The sequence below is a fragment of the Triturus cristatus genome, chromosome 8, assembly GCF_964204655.1.
Source record: "Triturus cristatus chromosome 8, aTriCri1.1, whole genome shotgun sequence".
Taxonomy (NCBI): domain Eukaryota; kingdom Metazoa; phylum Chordata; class Amphibia; order Caudata; family Salamandridae; genus Triturus; species Triturus cristatus.
This window is the reverse complement of record NC_140591.1, coordinates 1,608,672,073-1,608,694,887: the sequence shown is the minus strand read 5'-3', so window position 1 is coordinate 1,608,694,887 and position 22,815 is coordinate 1,608,672,073. Positions and strand designations below refer to the sequence as shown.

Genomic DNA, 22,815 nt, shown 5'->3' with positions numbered 1-22,815 from the left:
GGTACGGTCCGTACATACACTGTTGGGGTGGGGGTATGCACCATACATACGCGGGTGAGGGTACGGGTCGTACATACACGGTTGGAGTGGGGGTACGCTCCATACATACGCGGGTGAGGGTACGGGTCGTACATACACGGTTGGGGTGGGGGTACGGTCCGTACATACACTGTTGGGGTGGGGGTTACGCTCCATACATATGCGGGTGAGGGTACGGGTCGTACATACACGGTTGGGGTGGGGGTACGGTCCGTACATACACTGTTGGGGTGGGGGTACGCTCCATACACACGCGGGTGAGGGTACGGGTCGTACATACATGGTTGGAGTGGGGGTACGCTCCATACATACGCGGGTGAGGGTACGGGTCGTACAAACACGGTTATGGTGGGGGTACGGTCCGTACATACACTGTTGGGGTGGGGGTACGCTCCATACATACGCGGGTGAGGGTACGGGTCGTACATACACGGTTGGGGTGGGGGTACGGTCCGTACATACACTGTTGGGGTGGGGGTACGCTCCATACATACGCGGGTGAGGGTACGGGTCGTACATACACGGTTGGGGTGGGGGTACGCTCCATACATATGCGGGTGAGGGTACGGGTCATACATACACGGTTGGGGTGGGGGTACGGTCCGTACATTCACTGTTGGGGTAGGGGTACGCTCCATACATACGCGGGTGAGGGTACGGGTCATACATACACAGTTGGGGTGGGGGTACGCTCCATACATACGCGGGTGAGGGTACGGGTCGTACATACACGGTTGGGGTGGGGGTACGGTCTGTACATACACTGTTGGGGTGGGGGTACGCTCCATACATACGCGGGTGAGGGTACGGGTCGTACATACACGGTTGGGGTGGGGGTACGGTCCGTACATACACTGTTGGGGTGGGGGTACGCCCCATACATACGCGGGTGAGGGTACGGGTCGTACATACACAGTTGGGGTGGGGGTACGCTCTATACATACGCGGGTGAGGGTACGGGTCGTACATACACGGTTGGGGTGGGGGTACGGTCCGTACATACACTGTTGGGGTGGGGGTACGCTCCATACATACGCGGGTGAGGGTACGGTCCGTACATACACTGTTGGGGTAGGGGTACGCTCCATACATACGCGGGTGAGGGTACGGGTCATACATACACGGTTGGGGTGGGGGTACGCTCCATACATACGCGGGTGAGGGTACGGGTCGTACATACACGGTTGGGGTGGGGGTACGGTCCGTACATACACTGTTGGGGTGGGGGTACGCTCCATACATACGCGGGTGAGGGTACGGGTTGTACATACACGGTTGGGGTGGGGGTACGGTCCGTACATACACTGTTGGGGTGGGGGTACGCTCCATACATACGCGGGTGAGGGTACGGGTCGTACATACACAGTTGGGGTAGGGGTACGCTCTATACATACGCGGGTGAGGGTACGGGTCGTACATACACGGTTGGGGTGGGGGTACGGTCCGTACATACACTGTTGGGGTGGGGGTACGCTCCATACATACGCGGGTGAGGGTACGGGTCGTACATACACAGTTGGGGTGGGGGTACGCTCCATACATACGCGGGTGTAGGTACGGGCCGTACATACACGGTTGGGGTGGGGGTACGCTCCATACATACACGGGTGGGGGTACGTCTCGTACATACACGGGTGTACATACACGGGTGGCGGTTCGACTCGTACGTACACGGGTGTACATACACGGGTGGGGATTCGACTCGTACATAGGAGGGCTGGGGGGAGTGTTGGGCGCGTATGCGGGCACATGTCTCCATGGTTGCTATGGGAGTTCGGTGCGGACGGTGTTTTTTCCATCCGGTTGTAACATTGGACGCACGGGATGGATCGTACTTGCGCGGTCGGACTTCACTTTTCACATTTGTACGGTAAATCGTCCGAGGATGTGTCAGACACATTTTCCGACCCGAGGACGTGTGGGGAATAATTCCCAATGCGATTCGTATGGACTTTTTCCCATGCGAATCGTACTTGGCAGTTTGTACGGCACTTGTACGATTCGTACGGTAAAAAGACCGGATACGAGTCGTACGGGGAATTTTTTTACAGGATCGTAATCGGCACCTATATGTTTTAAATAATGCACTTTTGGATTAAGTATTTGCAGGCATTGAATTCTTGTCGTTTGTCAGTAGATTAGTGGTTCCTCGACTCTGCATTTATTTTTTTGTAGTACATATAATAAACAACATAAAAGCAGTAGAGTATTTAGCTAATAATTTGTTTCTTTAGCATTTAAAACATAATTAAGTTAAAAGTTAGTATAAATAAATCTTTTGCTTACTTTGGCAGGTAGTTGTATCTATTTTTCCAATACTCTTTTTTGTAATCCTGTCTGAAAATCTGGCAGAGTATCATCATCTTGCAGGTGTTGTAGTTTTTGAGTAGTAAGTAGTTATATTTTGAGTGCTTCTATATTGTTAGTTTAATTGATTGTATAATGTTATTGGTTTATTTGGTTATTTTGTTTGAGGTGTGATTTATTTGTTTAGTTTTCTTTTAGTTATAATGTTTTTTTCAGTAATTGTCTTTTCTGATGAATGCTAACAAGTATTTATTTGATAATTTTGCCTATATATTTCGCACTATTTGTAGAAATAATTTGTTGAAATAGTTTAGATTTTAATATTGTTTTGAAATATATAGCTTGAATACTATTTTGAAACTTGGAAGTGCATTTTATGGCTAATTTCTGTTCATTTTAAGGTTGTAAGACAGAGGCATGCATGGCTCACGTGCCTCTACTACACTGCTTAAACCACAAATGCGTGTGAACAACTCATTATTTTACCACGCATGCCTTTACCACTCAATTTTGTTGTAAAGGCACATATGGTATAGGGATGTAAGGTAAAGATCACACTCTATGCCACCTGCTCTTAGCCCTAACAACTACCCCGATCCCCCAGCCCTAAAAAGTACCTGAGCCCTAAAAACTAACCCGACCCCTAAAATCTTTTCTGACCCCCCTGATTCCTAAAAACTACCCCGACCTCCTCTGAGCACTAAAAACTACCCTGCACTCCAAGCCCTAAAAGCTACCCCGACCGTCCAAACCATAAAAGCAACCCAAACCCAAGCCCTAAAAACAACCCTGCCCCCTAAGCCCTAAAAACTACCCCAACCCTTAAAAACTACCCACAGCCCTCCAAAACCCAGCCCCAGCCCTACTTACCAGTCAGCCACTCTCCCAATCCTTCCTGTTCCTGGGCCCGCCCACCTCAGCATCTAGACCGCGCATTGCCATAACCACGCATATGTGTGGTTAAGGCAAGCATGAATGCACTTGCTTTGACAGGCATGCGTGGCTCTTCCCCCGCTGTTAAGGCAGTTTCCCTTTTTTACATAATGTAAGATTGCTTTAATGTACTTAGAATATTTTTTGATTAATTATATGGTTAATTTTATTTTGTACGTGAAATGTTATTTTTATGTTTTTGTTTTAAACTTGTTGATAATTCTTGATATTAATGAAGTTGATATGTTTGGTTTCAATATTTATTACTATTTATATCTTCATTTAAAGGGGCAATATTTTTGTTACTGATATTTTTGTTATCAATATTAGTGTAAATAGATACTTTTAGGAGTGATATTTTGGTTTTCAATATTTGTGTTTTTGTTAATTAATGATATTTATTTTCTAATATTTTTGTAAGTCAACATTTTTACATCAATATTATGCCAATGATTCGATATGTCAGTATTTAGACTACTTTATTAATAAAGTAGCTTATTTGATTAATTATATGGTTAATTTTATTTTGTACGTGAAATGTTATTTTTATGTTTTTGTTTTAAACTTGTTGATAATTCTTGATATTAACCCCTTCCCCGCTCATGACGGAACCGTTCCGTCATGAGCCACGGTTGCCGTGTGCTCATGACGGAACGGTTCCGTCATGACAATCCTGTTGGCGGCCGCTCCGCCTGCGCGGCGCTGTTTCCCCGCCTGTGCGAGGGGACAACGCAAATGGGCGGAGTCATGACGGAACCGTTCCGTCATGAGCACAGCTCAACTGTGGCTCATGACGGAGCGGCTCCGTCATGAGCACAGGCCCACCGCGCTGCCCCCCTGCCCCCCCAGCGCTGCAGCGGAATGTCCGCAGCAGCGAAGGGGTTAATGAAGTTGATATGTTTGGTTTCAATATTTATTACTATTTATATCTCCATTTAAAGGGGCAATATTTTTGTTACTGATATTTTTGTTATCAATATTAGTGTAAATAGATACTTTTAGCAGCGATATTTTGGTTTTCAATATTTGTGTTTTTGTTAATTAATGATATTTATTTTCTAATATTTTTGTAAGTCAACATTTTTACATCAATATTATGCCAATGATTCGATATGTCAGTATTTAGACTACTTTATTAATAAAGTAGCTTATTTCTCATAGCAATCGAAAGTAACTTTGGTAATAAAACGTTGTATTACCAAGTAGTAATTTTGCCCACAGCAAAGGCAGTCTAATTTAATACTTTACAAGGTAGAACAATTATTATTTGTTGTAGGACTGACTCTAAATTGATTAATTTTACACCTTTTAGTAGTCATATTGGGTATGGAAACTTTCAAACTAAATTTTAGAAGCTGCAGACGTTTCCCTAAAGTCAATCAGATTCTCCGAAACTGCCAAATGTACCTATAATATTGATCATTGAGTGAAGTTCTTCATTTAGGAATAGACTGTGTCTCTCTGGGTCTACCTCCAAACCCTGTGTTGATTGGTTTTTCCAGCTCATATTGAGTCAATGGACAATTCCGGAAAGCCTGGACCAAGGAGTCACGTGGCCACTTTCTGGTTGCAGTTTCCAATGGCAGGAGAATTCGAACCCTCACCACTTCCAGTGCACCGCGTCACAAGCATGAAAGGGAGGTACGATAGATAATTGACCTCAATCTTACAATGATTCACAGATGGCGGTACAATAATAGAGGTATGACTATTAAAAGTGTTAAAGAAGTCAAAAGTAAGAGGCCCAATCAAATCAATATGTCACACCAGTGATTGGCACAACACTCTGCAAATTGGCCAAGCTATGCCTGTGGACAACTCAGTGTTTGTTACAGAACTGCAGCACTTCCTCCTACTGAGGCTGACAGTCTTCAGTTGACATTTACTGTGATTCAATTACATTTCATGACAAGTGTCCATGGTTATAGAGCATTTATAGAGGATTTATACTCTCCATGTACATCTATGTTGGGTGTTCAAAAACAGGCTTTTAGAAACACAGCTCCTAATAAGTGTATTTAATTTCTGATAGGGTATTGTAAACTGTACATTATCAAGCTATTGCAAGTCAACAAAAATGTCTGTGAACAAATAGACCCTCATTACGAGTAACCTTGGGCGGAGTTCGCGTAGCGCTACGTGAACTGCGTAGTGCGCTGTTCGCGATGATTGCAGAGTGCTGGATGCTGGTCCACACTGTGCAATCATTGAAAACAGCATCTTGCACAGTGCGAGCTGGCGTTTTCTGCCGCTCAAGTAGATCTTTACTCGAGCGGCAGTTTTCTCAACGCGGACTGGTAGTTTTTCATCGCGAGCAGTCGTGAGCATACGCTACCATCAGTGGTGGCTGGTGACATTTGAAAGTGGGTGGGCGTAAAAAAAGGGTCTACATGTTTTGTCGTAGCGAGCCTGATTGACTAAAGGGGAACTGCAGGACCCTCACGCCAAGGAATGCAGGTTAAACCACATTTCAGAAAGCAAGACTATTTATAAAAGTAGGTAGGATATGTAGACTTGAAATAATTAAAACACATTTAAAACTGTCCCATATCGTGCTTCATTCCTGCTTGCACCTGTGCCATCCATTTAGCCTGACTGCATTATTTTAAAAGAATAGGGAACATTGCCGTTAGCCGCCTGACCTTATTGCCAAAGAAGGATGAACTATATGTCACCTCAGATCTCCATTAGGGCCAAAGATTGGGTGGCGAAAACCTCTAAGGCGAAAAACCAAACCAAATCACCTCACAGCCCAGTCTCTCCCTCCTCACCAGGGTAGGCCTCTGGGTCCTTCTGAGTCCCGCACCTCAGGGATTACAGGCTGTGGCGAAAGTCAAGGTTAGTAGTCACTGGGCATTCAGGACATTGTGCTGTCTATGAATATTTTAGACAAGAAATATCCCTGAAAGCTTCCTGATGGATCAATACTGGAAAAGGGGGACTTTGTTCTACTTTTATAGCTGTTTGCCATTAGAGCTCTTCCAAGAGAGACTGCCTATTTCAACATAAAAACGGAGCCCAGCTGAATATCTTTAGTTCCCTTTATTACAAACTCCTTGGAAAGTAATGATATTTATTGTATGAATATTGCATGAAGTAAGACAGTGGAAAATGGAATGCCATATTAAGTTTCTGAACTTTTAAACTTTTCAATAATTAGGGAAAGGGAATAAAGCCGAGAACAGAGCACCGTAACAGGTTTAATTAAAGAATATAAGGTGCGGGGTCGTCACACCGGCATCAGGGCCGGTTTTAGCGCTGGTGGCACCCTGTGCGACAATGTTTGATGGCGTCCCCTCAATGACCACCTCCACCACGGATTCTCTCACTAGCACCCTTTAACAGTGACCAAGTCTCCATAACCACACTCTCTCAGATGCATTGAATTAGTTATATAGCGCCACTCATACCAGTGTCGGGTGTCTGAGCACTTTGCATCACACGCACATTACACACAGACATTCAATCATACGTGTGTAAATCAGTGTGTAGGAAATGTTACGTAAACCAAAGGACTAAAAGTGTAGGAGTCACATGTCATCCATACTGGTAGGCAGTATAGTTTAAGAGTGCTTGGTGTGGAGAAGCACAAACTCAGAGTCGAAAAAGAAACAGCATAGTTGGGGGTTTTCTTTAATAATAAGAATCGATTTCTAGCCAAATTAACCCTTTTTGCAACATTGATCAATGTTCTGTACTTTGCAGAGTGTATGCAGTTCTAGGATGAAAGTTAATAGCTCACTATTCTATATTAGGACTTTAAATTATACATCAAATTAACCTGCTGATCTGTTTACATCTGTAATCTACATGGTACACGTTCTTTGCAGCAGGCATATTAACCCTCAGCACTAACTTCACCTAAGTAAAAACCACAACTATACAAAATGCTGATCTCTCTCCAGGAAGATAATTAATCACACGAGATATCTTGACATTTATGTGAGGCCTGGTAATTGCGGGGGGAAAGAAACGCTGCAGCAGGTGCTTCAAAGGCATAATAAACTTTCAAACACGGCGCCCTAAAGCCGACCCTGACTGGCATTAATACGGCACCGGAGGGTCTAAAATAGTAATGAATGTACATAACTATTTTAGGCCTAAGGAGGGCCTAAAATAGTTTTGTACATTCATAACTTCACAGTAACGGCCGGCATGGTGGGGGTCGTCACGGGGGGGGGGGGTGGGGTGGAGGCGTGAGGAGTTTAATTAAAGAATATTATAAAACTTACCGTCCTCGTCCTGCAACATCTTCTGGATGCGTCCCAACTCCCGCTCCGTCCTGCAACACCGCAGCTTCTGGATGCGTCCAAACTGCCGCTCCCGCCGTCCTGAAGCTCTCGTCGTCATGTCGTCATCAATGAAAGGCAGCCTCCCTGCCTCCGCTCTGCCAATCACAACGCTGAGGCGCAGTGGAGAGCGCCCCAGCCGGGACCATTTTCTCTATGTAGGCTAAGGAGAGTGGGCGGTCCTGCTCGAGGGCATGGGGGGAGTGGCTTGCCCACTGTTGTGTGCATACGGACTGTTTGATCGGCCCCAGGGGCGACCAAACAGTCCCTATGCACAACAGTGGGCAAGCCACTCCCCCCCTGCCCTCAAGCAGGACCGCCCACCCCCGATCAGGCACTTCTGCTTTCTCGCAGTGCGAGAAGGCAGAAACATAAATGGTAGTTATTACCATTTATGTTTCTGCCTTCTCGCACTGCGAGAAAGCAGGGGGGCGGCGCCCAAACGCTCCTATGGAGGAGCCGCCACTGGCTACCACTCGCAATGAGAAACCTGAAACTCTGCGTTGAGAATCTCGCAGGGAAGTTTATTTTCCACGCTCGCGATCGACAACTTGATGTTGCTGATCGCGAACAAGGAAAATTCTCGCCGGGATGTCATTTTGCTCGCTCGCGGTCGCCAACTTGACGTTGAGGACCGTGAGCGAGCAAAAAATGCCAACTACGCTACGCTACGTGTTTTTGCACTGTGCTACATGCAATTCGTGTAGCGCGAAGTAGCACAAACTACGCAAACTACGCGAGCGTATCGTAGTTGTCTGCCCAGGGTTAATTACGAGCGGTATCCAAGGAGTGATACTGCTCCACCGTAATATCACTCGTTCAGTGACTCCGGATCCACAATTTCCAGGTTTTAAAACACAGGGCCTGATTTGTATTTGTATAATTGTATGTATGATGTTTGCCAGTTTATACACACTTCAGCAGACCAGTGTTGGTTGCAGTGTCAATCCAATGGTAAAGGGTATAGGCCTTACTGGTCCATTGGCAAAATGTATGTCAAATTCCACGGGTTTGATCTGTTTATCCTGAACTTTTATGGCAAGGCCATTCGACCCACCTCACTTGAGCTCATGTGCTAAAGGCAAGAGTCTTTCAAGAGTGGGTTGACATTCCACTGCGCTGAAGCCTTCCTGTCATTTGTCACAATTAATCTCATAGACATTGGTGCTGGTGACCAACTCAAATGGTGGGGATAGAAGATTTACACTATGAGAATCCTTATCAGTCTCTTCTCGGAGGGACTTCATATTGTTTTGACAACTGTAATTTTGAAGTTATTTGTACTTTCATTATGGTATACCTAATGCATGTCTTGTGGGAAAACCTATGCTCAAGAAAATAGGTCTAAGTTGTTTATTTGAACAACAAAAGAAGAAGACTATGGGGCAGATTGTCTTATTGGGAAACATTACTTCAGGTTCCATAGGTCCTGCCTGTTTACTACGTAAAGTTACGACAAATGCCGCGGGCCTGATATTTTCATTATGACACACTTATTTTAAAAACAATAAGCCTTTAGGAGAGAATAGTTATTGCAGCGTTGACGCCTGCAGATCTTATCTTACTGCATGGAATGGCACAGATTATTTCTGAGGGGAAGGATTTTGGTGTTGCTTGCCACCTTAGATAAACCGTACTGGTAGACGATTTGCAGTAAACCATCATGGAATGGTATTGCGTATAGTGGGTACTTCTTTTAAAACTCCAAAAAGTGTACCAAAAAATACAATACTTACAATAGCAATGCAAGACCTCCGCTGCTGATATATTGTGTTTATTTTTCTATTGCAAGAATCTTCCTGACATGTTTAGGCAGCAGCATGCTTTATTTTTTTTACTTTTATTTTAAATTCATGCAGCATGTGCTATTTAGTTTGTGTGTGTGTTGTACTGTAGTTGTGTAAGTGAATGAATGAAAGAATGAGTCAGTGGGTGGATAAATGTTTAGTTGTTTGCAAGAATGGGTGACAAAGTGCATGAATGATGTCTTATTGAGAGACGGAATTCAGCAATGACTGAAGAGGAAGTTTCATTTAAAAGCTTGGTCTATTGGCTTTGCCGATTCTCGTTGATAATATGTGCTAATTTATCAAGGGGTCAGATGCTCATAACAACATCACGAAGACTTAGACTGGGGAATTATAACTAACACTTACATATTCTTGCACTGCCGACAAAAGGAAGGTAAGACTAGTTGCATCCGTCTTGAACCTTACAAAGACTCAGGTGTTCGGAGCTCTCACTTCAATACTGTAGGGCATATTTACAAGCCCCTATCACCACCACAACATCACTTTTCACGACATTGTGGTGGCGATATGGGCTTCGTCTTATTTACATGGCTTAACCCCTTCAGTGCCCGCCCCTTTCCCCGCCCTGTGCCGGCCGTTGCATTAGCGGGCGGGGTTTATGACGAGCTGGTCTCGTCATGGGCACAGCGCAACCGCGGCCCATGACGAGACCAGCTCGTCACGGGCATTGAAGGGGTTAACGCAGCCTTGTAAAAAAGGCCCCCTTCACGCTGTACCTAGCGTGAAAGGGGAGGGCAATGAGTGTTGCAGTGGGCATTTCACCGCAACACCCATTGATTTTGACATTGGCCCATATTTACAAGGGTGCCATAAAAATGGGGCAGTGCCAAAATTAAGGCCAGGTAAAACCTTGTCTTATCCTGGCGAGACAAGGAGAGATGCTTTATTTCTCCTCGTTTTGGCTGTTTCCATGTGTGCTTCGTTATGCAGCACACATGGAAACAGCAAAACCCCAATGACTGTTTATGTGCAGGAAGGTGCATTGAGCAGCACACATGGAAACAGCAAAACCCCAATGATTGTTTATGTGCAGGAAGGTGCATTGAGCAGCACACATTGAAGTTACAAAACGTCATTTAAAGATTGTTTATGTGCAGGAAGGTGGACTTTCCAGCACATAAACAATCTTCCCCTCAACACAGGCAGCTGTGCACTATGGTAAGTAGTACATGACGCCTTTGTTTAATAGCATGTCCATAACTCAATGTGCATGTGACATATGTGTTCTAAGTGCTCCTTTGCGCATCCCAAGGCTGGATCCAACTGCAAGGCTACAACTTTCAGTGTGGTTAATTCCTGACCAGGACGCAACATTTCACTGTGTTTTTCAGGTGACAGTCACCTGCGTCTGAATGGAATAAACACTGACTCCTATCTCTAATATGGATGGGTTTGATTATATCTTCTACTTTTTAGAATTCCTCTAAAGAAAGGAAAATCTATGAGGGAACAGATGAGAGAAGATGGAACTCTGAAGGATTTTCTGAAGTTGCACAAAATAGACCACGCTGACAAATTGCCCGTCTTGGATGCTGACGCGCTCTATGAGCCCATGATCAACTATTTTGACGTAAGTGAAAAAGCCCAGTTTTCTGTCTTTTTTTGGGGATCCCCGTGTGCACTATGAGAGGGTTCTTATCACTCACCGCAAGTGCTGGAGGGATAGCAGCCTATTTACTGAGGAGCAGATTTACAAGCCCCGCCATTGTGTCGCTTTTTTGATGCAACAGTGGCGCAAACAGTGCGGCCTATTTACAACATGACGCATCTAGGGAGATGCGTCACGTTGTAAAGCCCTGCGTCACATTATACCTGCGTCAGGTATAATGTATGCAGGGCGGGCGTTCCCACACAGGAAGGCCTCATAAAAGTGACGCAGTGCAATCTACAAGTTTTCACTGCGCTACTTTTAAGACGCCACTGCGTCAAACCCTTACGCCTGCTGGAAGCAGGCGTAAGGAGAGACGCAGTACAGTAAGTATAGGCCTCAAAATCCATCGCTGCAGTTGCGTCGAGCTTGCGACACAACTCCAGTGATGCGTGACGTTTGGGCCAGGAGATGCGTTAGAATTTCTGACACATCTGTTAATCCTTGCGTCATGGAGCACTGTATTGTAAATACGGCACATCCACGGTGGCGCAAGGACATTTGATGCAGGCGCCAGGCAAATGACGCATCAATGCAGCTGCGTCAGTTCCTTGTAAATCTGCCTCTGCATCTTTAAACTTCTTCCATGGAACACCAGGCTGCAGCACAGCCCACAGGACAACAAGGTCCAGGCCGCAAGCTTTTTACAACACCCTATTTTTCAATAAAGTCAAAGGTGGAAATGTTTAGTCTGATTAAATCAGAATAACAGAATGTCCACTTGATGGAAACCTACATTGAAGAATTGCTACGGATTTGAGAAACAATAGAGCAGCGCGGTTCCGAACTACAGACCCAGATTGCGGTGACATGCGCACCAACAACCTCCTGCTTTGTGCTTTAAAATATCTCGGTCCCTTCTAATGATCCTTTTATTGCACACATTATCTTCTCTACACCCTCTTCCTTGCCAGGCTCATGACCGGATGGATTACTGAATGATAATCACACAACCCTCATCTATCCCAGTTCCCTGTCATCTCCCCACCCTTACACCTTCTCCTTCTCTCGAACAGACATTTTCAATGCACACCTCAAGTGGTCTTAGAAGCCAGTACATTCTCTCCAAGCCATGCAAAGCAACTTTTGAAAATACAAAGGGTTTGTCCTTGTTAATAATGGCATACACTGAATGATCGGGCACCTGTCCATGTGCAGGTCACCAGCAGGATTCTGTCTACGAATCAGGTATGCCCAGCTCTGCCTGACTTCGATGCTAGAGTGAGAAATCAGGAGGCAAGGGTCTCAGGATTTCACAAGGGTCTCAGGATTTCACAAGGGTCTCTGGATTTCACAAGGGTCTCAGGATTTTACAAGGGTCTCAGGATTTCACAAGGGTCTCAGGATTTCACAATGGTCTCAAGATTTCACAAGGCCCTCAGGATTTCACAAGGGTCTCAGGAAGGGTATCAGGATTTCACAAGGGTCTCAGGATTTCACAAGGGTCTCAGGAAGGGCAGGATTTCACACGTGTCTCAGGATTTCAGAAGGGTCTCAGGATTTCACAAGGGTCTCTGGATTTCACAAGGGTCTCGGGATTTCACAAGGGTCTCAGGATTTCACATGGGTCTCAAGATTTCACAAGGCCCTCAGGATTTCACAAGGGTCTCAGGAAGGGTATCAGGATTTCACAAGGGTCTCAGGATTTCACAAGGGTCTCAGGATTTCACACAAGGGTCTCAGGAAGGGTCTGAAGATTTCACAAGGGTCTCAGGAAGGGCAGGATTTCACACGTGTCTCAGGATTTCACAAGGGTCTCAGGATTTCTGTTGTTCCCCAAGTGATTATGCTGTTCAGCTCATCACCCCTACTTTGGAAAACAATCTGAGGTTGAATAGGAGAACACAATGCTATGTTGTTGCTTGTTTCACTATTGGAAAATGTACAGCGGGCGCTGGTAAATGGTGGAAACGCCACCTCTGTTCGCTCTTCCAATCCTTTCATGTTGCATCTGTTGTTTATCACTTTCAAATGTGTTACAGGGCAGCTGAAGACTCATAATGGTTTTTATGTGTAATTACCTTTCAATGACCCTCTTCTTGTCCAACTGACCACTTACTACGGCACCATCTCCATTGGGACCCCACTCCAGGACTTCACGGTGATCTTTGACACCGGATCAGCCAATCTCTGGGTCCCATCTGTGTATTGTTCAAGCCCGGCTTGCTGTGAGTATCTCTTCAGGGCAAAACATTGACAAATAGCTGTATTCATATTCCATCAGCGACATAGTTGCCGGTCACCAGACCAGCTCCTGCGGTTCACTAGCGCTCTGACGCAATCTGCTCCTCAACATTTCCAGTCAGTGTTGTGCTGCAGAATGAAAACACAGAGAGGGAAAAAGTTGGAGAAAGAAACATATTAGGATTAGGCACATCTCCAGGCCTAAAAGTCCTTGCAAATTATGGGTGCAAGAACATCCACGGGTGTTGTGTGGGAACACCCATTGCAACGCCCATGGAACACCTCCCTTGCGCAGAGTAAGGCTACGCGTCGATTTGCACTGCCGTGCCTTGCTCCATACCTTTGAGGCCATTCAAGGAGCACAAAGTGGCTTTGTGTAGCCTCATAAATATGATTTCAAGGTTTGCGCCTCCCTTACGTAACAAAAGATGACGTGACAGCAGTGTAAGGGGCTTACAAATATGCCCCTCAGTGTCCTTTAAACAGAGAGTAGTTTTGAGCTCAGCTTCCTTTAGCACTTGGCTTGTTTGGGTCAAACGCCTTCAGAGCCGGTAATAAAAGAGATAGACCGTCCCCCCTAGGCTCAGACGACCAGTGGGACATTCCTCTCTCATCACCATTCTATTGGGCCTTAGGTGTATCCTGCCACCTCCAGGGGCGCCCTTCCACTGCAGGGGGGGGTGCGTTGCGTTCAGCCTGTGGAATGGATCATTCAGTGAAGCCACCCTGGAAAGAAAGCGTTCACATTTAAGAACAACTTATTCCATATCAGAAAGGACGGCTCACTTGGAGGCATATTATCAACGGCCAGCGATAATTATCGCTGGCCGTTCATAGCGATAGAAAAATTATCGCCAGCTATCGCTGAATATTATCTCCATGATAATGCTATATTTACAACGCATAGCGCTATGGCGATAATATTTCAGCGATAGCGGTGTTTTCAATGGAACATCGCTGGTTTTCCAACGATGTTCCATTGAAAACAGCGATAACATTGCTGATAGGACCCTGTGGTCCTTTCAGCATAATCCATGAAGTACTGGGTATTTTAGACCCAGCGGTGCAGGGGCACACACCCTATGACTTCTGGGTTCTCCCTGTTCCAGACCTACAGAAACACAGAGTCTTCTGGGTGAAGTCAAAGAATCATTTATTGGCTGCAGACCAATCACAGGTATCCTAGAAGTACAACAGCGCGTATGTTCTCAGGAGACTGCTGAAAATCATAGAAACGGACTCCATCTTAAATACAGTTTTCCCTGCCTCAGGCATACATTCCTAGGTTTATGATACGGCAATAAACAAGTGTACAGTTCAAACGAAAGAGCAGAGTCATGATGACCATCCCACATTCCAGTTAAACCAGCCCACAATTATTTACACAGCAAGGTTCAGGTCCCACATTAGATATCGATAGGCCCCAATAAACTCGGGCAGCTCCTGTTGATAGAAACCAGTCATAAAGCAGAAACAGTCAGGTGTGAAAGAGATTAGCCAGAGGCGTGTGTGGGATGAAAGGACTTTATGGTGCGTTGAGCCCTGATGCTAATCACAGGTGGCCAGGGGACGGGGAACTCTTGAGACCAGTTTGACCTGGGGCAGCAGAGCCGAGCTGCCCAGGTCACGGAAAAGTCAAGGAAAGGCACATGCATTGCAAGGCCCGTAGTTGCTTCATTATAGCCTATGTGAGGGCAATCACAAGATGGCCACTGCTTCCAAAATGGAACCCGCGTAGTGAAGCAGAATAACGTGTACACAGTGCATTCATAGCTAGAACGATATATAAAGCACTCGTACATACCGCATTAACCATTTGCGGTTTGCTAATACCAGGATAGACAGGGGTGGGGCCCTGTCCCCTACGCGGACACAGAGATTAAAGTACGACAGACCCTCCTTTTGCCCTTACATAGGCAATCACTACACTCATCTTAATCCGAGTCTAGGTCAATGTTCACAAAGTCATGGAGATGTTGCTGTAGCATCATCCTATTACTTAGCTCGTCCCTCGATACAGGTTTCCTTACACATAAGGTAGCACAGAGGCCACATATCGCAGGAGCACACTGTATGCACAGACAGAACAGGAAAAGAATGGCTAAGATCATTCCAATGACCATTAGAACTTTCCAACCCCAGGCAGATATCAATTCCCAGAACCACCCCACCAGTGACCAATCTCCTTTATCCACGTGTATGGATTCAGATATTTTATGGAGTTTGGAGATGGCTTGATAGACTGTTGGAGCGTTATCTGGTATGAAAATGCAACAACTGGATTGGATAACCTTACATACCCCACCGCGGTCTGCAAGAATAACGTCTAGAACCATGCGGTTCTGCAAAGTCATAAGGCGATCCGCTTGGAGCTCAGCGGTCAGATTACCAAGGGCACCAGCCGTTACATTGACAGTGGATTCAACCACACGAGTCAGTTGTCTCAGGTTCCTACTATTTACCATAGGTCCCCAAAACGGGAAGAAACCCAAAAAGAAATCTCCCGCTTCCTGACCGGCAGTATCCTCCTTACTAATCACGCCTCTCACAACTCTGGTCTTGTGATAGTCAGAGGCAGCAGTAAATGTTGGCGGTAGCAGGTTTGCAATATAACATGTGCCCGAGAAATCAGGGGGCAACCATGTGTATGCTCGGTCATTGCAGATGAAATATGTGCCCTTGGCAGCCAAAAACGCAGGGGAAAACTGTGACGGGAAAGTGTACGTTTCAGTACAGTCACTTCTTCCCAGTTGAGCTCTAGGATTCTGTCCATTACCCTGTAAGCAGAACCGACCCATGTGGGGTACGACCCAGATTGGAGATGAGATTTTTTGCTGTCTTTCACACAGACTAATACTATACCCTGTCGCTTTCCACCCTACATAAGCTCTCAGCTCTTCTTTGGGAATGGACGAGTATGCATCAATATCCCTACTCATATCGGCAATTCCTCTCACTAAGGCTTTATTATTTGTACTAGGTCTGATGGAACGCGGTTGTCGCGGAGAGTAAGCTTCTAGAGCATAGAGGAACATGGTCTGGAATGCCCATGACGATCCATTGTAACTAAATGGCAGCACCAAATAAGGAATACCCTTATTAATGGTATGTGGCATTAACCCACACACCCAGCAATTGGTTGTATTCATGACTAGTTGGTACTGGTGCAAGAGCTGAATAAACGAGTTATTTACAAACTCTGATCGTCTGGTCTGTTCGTGTTCAGGCAGAGGGTGAAAAGAGTGTGAGGAGGCAGTAGAAAGAGGTATAGGCTGTACAGTGGGTGCAATGGGCCTTTGAAAGGAGAAAAATACAAATCCAACGATGAACATCATTATACTACATAGTGTAAATAGGCACAAGAATACAAAACATTTACTTTTCATTATCGTACATATTCTCGCTTTAAAGTTCATTTCCTCAGCGGATCTCTCCATCTTACAAAACTCCATCCTCTAATCGTGCCGCTCGCGGCGGGTGAGTTTCTTCTGCTAAGGAGTACGCCTGTCAGTCCAAGGAAACGCCCTAGACCAACCAGAACCGTTGACCTAACGTCTTCGGCCTGTACCCCAGAGTCTTGGCACCACGACCCTGCGGCTGAACCCGGATGGTGGTTCGAAAAACAAAAATCAAGAAAGTCCTTCAGATGGGAGAGCCAAAATGTCAAAAAGGAAATAGCAAGGAAATCTTTATTTGTCCATAGGCCTTGGTCTCAAATTATAGCGGAGACCGCCAGGTGCTGTTTGATCCTGAAACAAGAGTTCAGGCTCTGTGGTGTCCAATCGATTTGATGGTGGCACAGCTTCCTGCAGAATATCGCTGTTCTCTTGGTCTGAAGCTGTGTCTCTTATGTGCGCATCACTGAATGGTACAAAACGAGGTACAGTGTCTGTTTCAGAGTCTGCGATACCCTCCTGGACCCGCTGGTCATATGGCAGAGGCAAAGGGATCCTCTTCACGTGAGTGGCGTGGATCCAGTTCTTCTTGCCTTTCACTCGAACCGCTGATCTTGTCGACAGAAGTACAAGGTGGGGGCCGATCCAGCGAGGCTCGTCGTTGCTTTTGCGCTGGAAATTTCGGACAAGGACCCACGAGCCAGGGTTGATAGGGTGTCCAGGAGTTTCAGGAGCTGGGGGAAGAGTATCATGCACCTGTTGGTGTAAAACACGCAGTTTAACAGTCAAATCATACAAGTAATCGAGTAGTACTGGATGCTCGATCTCACTGAATTTCGCCGGTCTTGGCACGCCCCATACATTAGCCGGGCGGCCAAAAACGACCTCATAAGGACTAAGTCCCACTCGTGAGTGTACGGTCATTCTGGTGGACAGGAGTGCTAAAGGCAGAGTGTCAGGCCATTTGAGACTGGTGCTCGCCTGGATTTTGGCCAGTTTGAGCTTTAAGGCTCCATTGTAGCTTTCTACTAATCCAGCTGATTGGGGGTGATTTGCAGCGTGAAACTTCTGCTTTATACCTAGCCCTTCACACACATTCTTCATCACTTTACCCACGAACTCACTTCCATTATCACTCCACACCATTCTTGGCATTCCAAACCTAGGGAAGAATTCTTTCACAAGGGCTTTGGCTGTGGATAGGGCAGTGTTATCCTTTAGAGGATAGGCCTCTACCCATTTGGAGAAAGCGCAAACAACCACCAACACATATTTCAGGTTGTTGCACCTTTCCATGTGAATAAAGTCCAGCTGCAAAACTTCAAATGGATATGATGGAGGCGCAAAATGACCAGCTGGAGTTGGGGTTCCCCTACCAGGGTTGTATTTCAAGCATACCATACAATTCTTGACCACATTCTCTGCACACTTGGGAATCCCAGCATTCTGCCATACTGGAGCCAACAACTTACAAATTCCTTTCGTACTCATGTGTGCCATTCCATGTGCCATTGTAACTACTGGAAGCACATATGCATCAGGCAACAACCATCGCCTATGTTCTGTCAGATCAATCCAACAACCATTCTCATCCAACTTACCCATACTTTCTCTCCACTTGCTTAATTCTTTCTCTGTGGCCTCAGCTTGAAGCGACTTCACACTCTCTATCGTGTTTTCACACATTCCAGCATCATCAACCCATCTTGCGGGGCCTGCAACATACATTCTAGTCTTTACATTCTGTGCTGTTTCTTTTGCGATCTCATCAGCAAACGCATTCCCACGTCCAACATCATCTGTGATTTTCCTGTGCGCACTGCATTTTATAATCGCAACTTGCAGCGGTAGGGTCAGTGACTCAAGGAGATCATTCACCAACTTGCCATTCTGAATTTTAGCTCCATGCGAAGTCAGGAACCCACGTTCTCTCCACAGTCGCCCAAAACTATGAGCCACGCCAAAGGCGTACTGGCTATCGGTATATATATTCACTCTCATTCCTTCAGACAACACGCATGCTCTTGTGAGGGCGATTAATTCTGCTGCTTGGGCCGAATTATGTGGCACTCGTGCAGTTTCCACAACCGTGTGTAAAGTCGTGATAGCATATGCAGCAGTCGTGTCACCATTAGGGAGCTTGAAACATGAACCATCCACCCATAAAGTACCATCACACTCAGTCAGGGGAGTATCTTTTAAATCTACTCTCCCTTTCGTCTCTTCCTCTGTTCTGAACAGACAGTCATGTTGCTCAATCTCATCTAGGTCTGCTGGATTTGGCAATAACGTAGCTGGATTCAGCGTGTTGCATCTCTTTATGTGTATGTGGTTTGCTAACAGTGTGAGCTCATAGCCTGATAATCGCGCACTAGTCAAGTGTTGTGTCTTGGTTCTGTTTAATAATGTGTCTACAGCATGTGGAACCATAACGATCAATGTGTTGTCCATTACCAGACCAGCAGATTGTCGGATAGACATAGCTGCAGCAGCTGTCGCTCTCAGAAAGCTTGGCATTGCCCTCGCTACAGGGTCCAAGGTTGATGAAAAATATGCGCATGGGCGCGGTCTGTCACCAAAAGGCTGTGTTAACACCGATAATGCACAACCATCTTTCTCGTGAACATACAATGTAAAAGGCTTGCTGTAGTCAGGAGTACCCAACACAGGAGCTGAACACAATGCATTGCGCAATTCCACAAAGCTTTTCTGGCACTCTTCAGACCATGGGATAGGATTCGGTGTGTCTTTGCATGTTAATGCTAACAAAGGTTTTGCCAACAAAGAAAAATTAGGGATCCAGTGCCTACAGTATAAGGTAATGCCCAAGAAAGCACGCACTTCTCTCTGCGTTCTTGGCACACTCAACTGCGCAATGGCTTGAATTCTTTCTGGGGTCAGTTTCCTTCCCTCCTTCGATAAGAGATGACCTAAGTAGGTCACTTCTTGTCGACAATATTGCAGCTTTGAGAGAGACACTTTATGATGGAAAGCAGATAAATGGCGGAACAATGACAATGTGGCTTCTTTGCAGATCTTTTCAGTATCCGTGGCGATTAGTAAATCGTCCACGTACTTAATCAGAATAGCGCCACTAGGTAAAACAAGTGCATCAAGCTGCGCTTTCAAAGCTTGACTGTATATTGATGGACTCTCACAGTAGCCCTGGGGAGCGCGTTTGAAGCGAAAGCTTCGGCCTCCCAGACTAAAGCCAAAAATGTCTCTGCTCTCTTCTGCAATTGGGATGCTAAAGAAAGCATTCTTTAAATCGATCACTGAAAACCATGCAGCAGAGGCTGGAATCATCGTTAACAAGGCAGTTATATCAGGGACAACTGGAAACTGTGGCACAACAATCTTATTAACCTCTCTAAGATCAATCACAAATCTGTAAACAGGTGGCTGTGAAGGGCCCGTTAGTTTTAAGACAGGTAAAACAGGACTATTGCAAACGTTGCCTCTTGTCTCTTCAATCACACCCTTATTAATCAAATCGCTGACAATGTCTAACAATGCTTTCTGACCTTCATTAGAGATCTTGTACTGGGGAATACGTGGCAGTCTGACATTAGCCTTTAAAGTTACCACGTATGGCGGTATCTCCAAGAGGCCCACATCATTGGGACCAGTAGCCCAAAGGACATCCGGAAGGGATGACAATTCAGGTGGCATTGCATTTTTAGACAAGTACATCGGGGAAATCACTTTCCTGCCTAATGTAAGTTGTACCCCTGACGGTGAACAATACAGTGTAGCATGCAATCTTTCCAACAAATCTAACCCTAGCAAATTCTCACCACAACCTGTTGTTAGAATCAGGGGTGCTTTCAGCTCGCAAGGTCCAATAGAAAGTGACATGGGACTAGAAATCGGGTTCCTAACTGGGGCGCCAGAAAAACCTACTGAGACATTTATATCGCCAGACAAAGGTGCGCCAGGGAGCTTTGAATGCATGATTGAACTCTTTGCAGCACCAGTGTCTAGCAGAAAGGGCTCCGTTACATTTGCTGTAGTCACCTTAACATACGGTCCGCTCTGATCCACTGGCACTGAAACAACTCCCTCTCTCTGTCTACGGCTGTCCTAGTAATCATTATTTTCTGCATCGCCGTCCTCTGCATAATAATCATTATTGTAATACTGAGCTGTATTACTAGTTGTGTTAGCTTGCTGATCAAAGCCATTTATGGTATTTTGAGGCGGCAGAGGACGCGCGTTCTGGGGAGCATTTCCATGCCCTCTGCCTCTAGGAGCTTGCTGACCACCCCTACCTCTTGCGCCATACGCATTACTGTTACGCTGCATTAATTTAGGGCAACTGTATTTAAAATGACCTTCCTCTTTGCAGTATGAGCATTGATTGGGACCTACAGGGACGCGTGGTTGATAATACCCATTCATTTGCTGATTGTTCTGAAATTGTTGGGGTTGGTGATAGACACCTTGGGGTTGCCTATAATTATTCTGACCTCCACGTGGCGGATAGGCCTGCTGTAAAAGGACCTTCGTCTTTAGTTCCTTCATTTTCTTATCTGTTCTATCTTTTTCGTCTTTATCTCTGTTTTCATAATACTGTGCAGTAGCCAGTATTTGCGCTGAAGAGGAAACAGCCCAAGAACTTTCTGAATCTTTTAACTTTTTACACAGGTCAGGAAGTAGATTCTGCACAAACTTATCCACAAATAACCGTTGGCCACCCTCAGTACTCATATCTTGCCCACTGTGATCAATAAACGTTTCTTCAAACCTGGTAAAGAAGTCTGACACTGTCTCATCTTTCTTCTGCTTGCATGCAGATAGCTTGTCCCAATTTACGCGCATCGCAGGCATTATTGTCTTCATATATGTGATGATTCTACCAGGGAGTTCTGCTATTAATGGCTCAGGTTTCGCGCCACCAGTTTGTCTAGCGTCAGCGGCAATAATGTCAGCCCATGTAGCACCTAGTTCTGCATCGTGATCTGCATTACGAATTGATCCCCATAGGGGCTGTGGAACAACATTACCAAACAACATGTCTATGTCGGCCAGATTCATAACGCATGACCCTGCCGTCTGTGACAACTCTTTATAATATCCTGCAGGGTTTTTACGGGGATCAGGCAATGTCTGCTTAAGCGCTAACACCTCAGAACGCTTCCATGGAACATGCACCCAAACACGCTGGAAATGCGCTGGCACAGCAGCGATACCGGCACCGGCGTCAGCTGCAACTGCTTCCTTCCATACCGGGGGAACTTCTCTCATGGGGTATTGTCGCGCTTTTACCTTCTTCCCCACAAGGACATCTTGTTCAAATAATGACTGTTGACAATCAGCATTCCTGAAGGACAATACAACCGCAACTGCTTTATCTACCTCGCGATCCACAATTGTACCAGTTCCAAAATCAAACCTCACTCTACACAACTCCTGCGGGCTCGGGTCTTTACCACTATCCTCCAATTCCTCACAGAGAATTTCGCACATTTTCTCAAACACATATCTCTGTTTTGGGGCATCCCATTGATGGAAAACGTTGACAACTGATTCCACATCATACAGTGAAGGGAAAACAATCCATCTACGCGCCATGCGATCTATTACCTTTTTCTCATCGGGGTTAGGCAATTGACTGCGCAATTGCTTACGCTGTAAACCAGGAGTCGCACCAGATGACTCAAAGAGAGGAGACATTAATGTAGTAACCACATTAGCTAAGCGCTGTCGCGCTGAAGGAGAAGCTGAGGCGAAAACAGGGGGATAAACAGAGGGGAGAAAAGAGGATGCAGAAACAGGTACTGGAGTGGTGCAAGGAAGAGTATCAGGGGAGGCAGTCAATATGCTAGGCAAAGTTGCAGGAAGCGCGGGGGCAGTTGGAAACACAACTGGCGGCCCTTGAGAGGGCTGCGCTATAGGGATAGGAGCCGGCTGCAAAGCAGCTGGCGGTAGCGGCAAGGCTTGCAGTATATTGACTGGAGGTGGCATATTCACAAGCTGGGGAGGCGCCGTGGCATTTTGAGCATACGGGGGTGGCGAACTCAACAAATGCGACATCAGGGGATCTTTCTCCTTTTCTTCTAACTCATTCTGCTTAGAGTGTGGTAAAGCTGGGTAACATTTGTCGATCCCTAACTTACGCTGCCTGTGCAATTGCTCATTCATCTGCTCCTCCTCATTGTCTTTGAATTGTACAGCTGCTTGCATTACTGTCATACCTCTCTCTCTTT

General features: G+C 45.8%; 1 pseudogene; it reads left to right on the top strand.

The window, feature by feature from the left end:
* Positions 1 to 10,916: 10,916 nt before the first annotated feature.
* The window catches only part of LOC146806323 (pepsin A-like), a 151,593-nt pseudogene continuing 139,694 nt past the window's right edge, over positions 10,917 to 22,815 (top strand).